Source organism: Dromiciops gliroides, chromosome 2 (genome assembly GCF_019393635.1).
Source record: "Dromiciops gliroides isolate mDroGli1 chromosome 2, mDroGli1.pri, whole genome shotgun sequence".
Taxonomy (NCBI): Eukaryota; Metazoa; Chordata; class Mammalia; order Microbiotheria; family Microbiotheriidae; genus Dromiciops; species Dromiciops gliroides.
The window spans coordinates 391,171,181-391,177,779 of NC_057862.1; positions in this window are offsets into that span (position 1 = coordinate 391,171,181).

Below are 6,599 nucleotides of genomic sequence, written 5' to 3' on the forward strand. Positions count from 1 at the left end.
AATCTGGGGGATTCAGGTCTATTCATTCGTTCATTCATTCAACAAATATTCATTCATTTGTGAAGTATAAAGGCTAAGAAAAGGATACTTCTTTCATTCATATAACATACCTATCTGAAGTGACTGACATTCAAGGCTCCTGGCTAGGAACTATGCAAAACAATAACCCTTATAGTAGTAGCTCCCAGTCCACAATGAATAATGGTCAAAGAAGCAGCATGGAAAGTGAGAAGACCCCAGTTGTGATCCCATCTCTGCCATTTATTGTCTGACTTTGGGCAAGGGAATTCACTGCTCTGGACTTCAGTTTTCTCATCTGTAAAATGAGAGAATTGGACCATATGACCTCTGAAGTGTCTTGCTGCTCTGAATCTATGATCCTATGGTATGGAGGTAGTTAAAAAACACACACACGCTGGGCAAGTAACTTAACCCTCATTGCCCCACCAAAAATCACACACACACACACACACACACACACACATCGTTCAACCTCGACCTCCCTAATAAATCAAAGGGATGCAAATTAAAACAAATTTTAGATACTATCTCACACCTATCAAATTATCCTACCCCCCAAAAAAAGGAATTAAAAAACTACAAAAACAGTACTGGCAGAGCTGTGGAGAGACACTCATTCTTGGGGATATTGCAAACTTTTAGCATCTTTTTAGAAAATGAGCTAGAAGCATGCAGCAAAAGTTACAAAAAGAATTCTACCTTTTGACTCAATGATTTCATTATTGGGAATATACCCTGAAAATGTTATAAAAAAAAAAGAGCCACCTATTTAAAGATTTCTACCAAAGCATTATACATAATTGCAAAAAACCTGAAAGCAACCTACAGTAATTGCACAACAATAGGTGAATGGATAAATAAATTGTGGTACATTAATGTAATGGCATACTATAATGATATTCAGACCAACAAGAAGGAAGAATCTGAAAGGACCTTTATGAAATAATACAAAGGGGAAAAAAAGCAAAAGCAGAAGAAAGGAGTACACACCACCTATGCCCACAGAAGAGGAAAACCAAATAAGAATGAAGGGACAAAGAATTCTGACAAAGATTTAGAGTGACTAAAAGTTTATGATACTTTATGCATTAAAATGAACTAATTTAAATGTGAATAGTTACTAAGTTTAGCTGGACATATTGCTGTTCAACAATGTTTAAGTCATTTAATGAGCAGAAAAAAATGACTAAAACAAGGATCCTGCCTGCCAGAAGCTTACACTCTAATCAAGAGAGAGAGGTTGCATATATTAAGTAGAATGTGATAAGTGCAGAAGTCAAAATGTGGTATGTGTTTGGAAAACTTGAGAGATTGCTTCTTTCTGTAGAAAGAGTGCTCTCTGAAAATCATCCTTTGATGGATATTTGCAACAAAGTAGACACAAGTCCCATAACAGATCCTCTGTATGTCATCTAAAGATCAGTCTTACTGAAACTGGAGAGGCTGCTGAGCAGGTCGCACATGGAGCAGTGAATTTTTTGACCACACCAAGTCATAAAGACCCTCCATTAAATCTGTGGAGTCTGCATATGGGTAGAGAAAATGCCCATGATGGCAAAATCATTAGGGTGTTGAATTGGAAGTGGAAAGATTAAGGAGGGGAGTATGGGTGAAGAGAAGAAAAGGGTGCAAAAAAGAGGGCTTGCAGCACACATTAGAGAAGATAGAGAAAATCTGGAGAAACAGAAAGGAGGGAGGGACATCATTATAGGATCTATAGAAGGAGATGTTTTTCTCCAGTACTAGGCAAGCCTCCTTCCCCTTTAGTTCATGGGATCTTAAAAAGTACCCAAACAAGAGTGAACTTTCAGGACATATGGGAGAGAATAATATGATTTACAAAATTTCTTTGGTTGATAAATAATACATGACCCCATCATCCTCCTTTTTTTCCAGTGAGAAAGGAAGCATTGACAAAGTGATCAGGGGCCAGGAAGACATAAGTTCAAATTCCACCTCCAGTTCTCTGAGCTTCAGTTTTTTTTTTTTATCTATGAAATGAGGATAACACCTGTAGAACCTACTTCAAAGGATTGTTGATAGACTCAAATAAGATGAAAAGCCCCTTGCCAACCTTAAAGTGGTACATGAATGTCAACTGTTATTATCAGGACCCTAAAATCTAGTTCATATACAGCCTGCAAGGGGGCAGCTAGTTGGCACAGTAGATAAGCACCAGCCCTAGATGCAGGAGGACCTGAGTTCAAATCCAATCTCGGACACTTGACAGTTACTAACTGTGTGACTCTGGGCAAGTCAATTAACCCTCATTGCCCCGCCCCACCCCCCCCAAAAAAATATATATATACAGCCTGCAAACTGTCATTTCCCAATATTCATATTCCTGAGTCATATTTTCCTTATTGTGGACTCAAGCCCATCTCTTGATATTTTAAATGCACGATAAAGAGGCTGAAGAGCTAGAAAGAAGGATCAGGGTGCTGGCTAGCTATCACCAAGGCAAGCTACCAAATATCTTTAGAGTAGTTCTCTCTGGAAATGACCTGAAATAGTCACCCCATGTTCACCGAATCAGAGTACCCATTTTTCTATCTGAGCTGGAACCAACTCTGCAGCTTTTAACAGTACAACGAACCAGACTAAGAGAGTTGAAAGTCCATTGGTTCTCTGGGGCCAAAGGAAAATTCTTGCCAGCCCCTCCAACACAAATAGCCCCTGGAAGAACACTGGAGTCCAAACTTCACTAAAAAGATCTCAAGTCCAAAATATGCCCTCTATTAGCCAGAGAGGAAAGGGGCCAGGGTTTTCTTGGACTTAAAACATCCCAGAAACAGGCAGACAGAGCCCAGCAGGAGTCTTATCAAGATGATTTTGTAAACACAGCACTAACACATAGCTCAGAACAATTCTCAATGGTCCCAGGGCTCAACATATTGTTCTGTGTGAACTCTATAGTATTGTGCCTGGACTCCCAGGAAAATTTGGCCCCCCAATCCAGCACCCAAAGTCTCTAAGGGAGCTGATCTAATAAGCTCCAGAATATTGGTGCCTTCTGAAATTAAATCCAGATTTTAACGCATTTCCCGTGAATTTTACAATAGCTCCACATCTCCTATCAGACGGGAAAAAAGCTTTTCAGGAAAATACTTCCGGGTTTGCTAGCAGCTATTCTTGCAGTTAGCTTGATGGTTTGTTTAAAAAAAAGAAAAGTAGGTGGCCTTCCTCTCCTTACCATGACATAAGCACCAAGTTTATCCTCCTCCTTGCTCAAAGCAACAGCCATCCTACTTGCTAAAGGGCAAAGTCAAGGACCAGTCATATTTTTAGCCATTTTCGATGAGTATTTTCTGAAGTTTGAGTAGTATGAACATTCATTAATTCATTCAATGAATATTGATTAGGCATCTATTATGTGCCAAGCACTATGATGGGCACTTAGGGACACAAAGGCAAAAATTAGGCAATCGCTGCCCTCAGGGAGTTTATATTCTATCAGAAGAACAACAGTTGTTGTAATTTGTCCTATTTGTTACCAGACAAATAAACATAAAATATGTAAGTAGTGAACACAAAGTAATATGGAGGGAAAGGAGTAAGCAATTGGGGAATCAAAAAAAAAAAAAAAAAAGACCTGATATAAGAGGAAATGCTTGAGCTGAGCTTGAATACAGTAAGTAGTGGGAAAAGTACAACTCCATTTAATTCATTTCAATCCAATTCAGGTTTTTTTTTTTGTTGTTACTGTTCTTGCCAAACTGTAAGACTGTTTAGTTAGTGTGTGGAGTATTTAGAAGGTGGCTCCAATAGGAAAACACAATTTCTCAACATTCTGCAGCAACAGAAAAAAAACCAACCAACCAATCAGAGCATCTGTTCAGGGCATGCCGTGTGCTTCATAAGTGCTACCTGGGGGCAGCTAAATGGTGCAGTGGATAAAGCACCAGCCCTGGATTCAGGAGGACATGAGTTCAAATCCAACCTCAGACACTTGACACTTACTAGCTGTGTGACCCTGGGCAAGTCACTTAACTCTCATTGCCCCCAAAAAATAAATAAATAAATGAATAAATGAATAAATAAATAACTAAGTCCAGCAGTATCTTTCAGTTCAGTCAGTTGTGTGACTGGGGAGATGCAGTCTGATAGAGAAAATCAACTGGTAAAAGCCCATGTGTTTCTTTTCTCACATTTTCACCAAGGATACCCTCACTAAGTGCATAGAACATGTCTATGAATATTTCACAGAGATAAGAAAATAGGCTTACTGGTTAGTAATTGTCCACCCTTTTTGTGTCCATCTTTTGTGACTTTTTCCATTCTCTAATTATCTCATTTCCATGGAGGTATCTTGAAAGCCATTCCATGAATGCCTGTAACCCTCTGTTGTCTTCAGTACAGATATCTTCTGTATATATTAGGCAGGTTTCAACTACTCTTTCTGATGTTATCTTCTCAATTGTCATTTCTACTTCCTCAAATGTGGCAGTTCCACTATCACCAATAATGTTACTAGAACGTTATAGAAATACTGGCAAATCTGTTCCATTTTGCATCAATTTGTTGTATTCTTTCCAGTTTGATCCATAAATGTTCTGGGGAATATACAATTTAATTTAATCTCAAATCAAGATTTCTGCAAACACTTGCTAAATAGAAAGACATGGCAGTCAAAGAAACTCCCACAGAGAGTATACACTCATTTGCAAAATACTACAGATGATTATGAGCATTATCTCCTGAAATCATAGCAAAAAGCATGGAGAAGAGGGAACAAAATGAGCCTTTAGCCCAATTAGAAAGCAAATTAAACCTGCAAAGTATCACTTGATGAACTAAAGATTTATTTCAATTCAACAAGCATTCATTTAGTGCCTACTATGTATAACTAGGGGCAGTTAGGTGACAAAGTGGATAGAGCACTGGTCCTAGAGACAAGGAGACCTGAGTTCAAATCTAGCCTAAGGCACTAGCTGTATAATCCCGGGCAAGTCACTCAACCCCTGTTTGCCTGTTTGCCCTGTTTGTTGTGGCAGAAGAGCTTGTATAGCTCAGTGAAACTATGTGTTACCCAAGATGGGCAGGTCATAGTGGAAAGCTCTGACAAAAAAGGGTGATCCCCTGGAGAAAGAAGTGGCAAATACTTCAGTATCTTTGCCAAGAAAACCCCATGGCAAAAATAGTCCATGTGAAGTCGCAAAGAGTCAGATGAACAACAACATGTAAAGCACTGTTCTAGGCACTAAGAATACAAAAATGAATAAATGGCATTCTCTACCTTCAAGGTGCTTCTGTCTCCTGTATTTATGCCTTTTCACAGTCTGCCTTCCATCACTGGAATGTTCTCTCTCATAATCCCTAATGTTTCAAATCCCTAGGTCTCTTCAAAGGACAATTCAAGTAGCACTTCATATAGGGATCTCACCTGATACCTACAGTTGTTAGTGCCCCCTAAAATCCCAATGTATTTTTGTACATAGTCTATATTTACTTATCCATGGACATGTTGTATCTTCCTAGTATAATGTAAGCTCCTTAAGGGAAGAAACTGTATCATTTTCAGGCTTGCATCTCCAATAACTGGCAAATAATAGGTACATACTAAGAAAAAAATTGATGATCGATTGATTGATAGATTGTATATGACCTACACAAATAAGTTCAAGTGTGAGAGGGTCATTGGAGAGATGGATACAAAGCCTTCTAAGAAAAATTAATGAGGAAAAGAATGCTTTCACTGGCAGGATCCGACAAGTCTTCTAAACCAGGTCTTGAAGGAAGAGAAGGATTTCAATAAGCAGAGATGAGGAAAGTATGAGTTCCAGTCACAGAATACAGTCTGTGCAAATTTACTGGAGATTGGAGAGGGCAGGATAGGATCAAGCAGTTTAACTTAACTGGAACTTATGTATGTGAAAGGGAGTCGTGTAAAATAAGGCCAAAAAGGTAGATTGAAGCCAGATTATGCAGGACTATAAGTGAATAGACATGTAGTAAATATTAGACTAAGTTTGTATTTTTTTTGTTTGGTTTTTTTTGGGGGGGGCGGTTTTGGAGGGCAGTGAGGGTTAAGTAACTTGCCCATGGTCACACAGCTACTGTCAAGTATCTGAGGCCAGCTTTGAACTCAGGTCCTCCTGAATCCAGGGTGGGTGCTTTGTCCACTGTGCCACCTAGCTGCCCCCCTAAGTTTGTATTTAACCCTATAGGGAATAGGGAGCCACTGACTTTTTTTCAGAAGGGGAAATAGCTCATCAGACCTTCAAATTAGGAAGACTATTTTGGCAGTTTATGTGAAGGACAGATTGGAGAGAAGAGAAACTGAAGACACAGAGACCAATCTAGGGACCAAATATTACAATATTTCAAGAATAAGATGATGAGGGCCCATACTGTGGTGGTGGCTGTGTGAACAAATGTAAAAGAGATAGTGAGAAGAAAGAAATGGAAGAACCTGACAAATGAATAGATGTGGGATTAGGGTCAGATAAAGGAAAAAGTCAAAGAAGAGCCAAATTTTCTAGCCTAGATCACTAGGAAAATGATGTTATTATCATCAATAAAGAAATGAAAAAAGAAGGAGGAGGAGGAGGAGGGGAAGGAGGAGGAGGAAAAAGGAG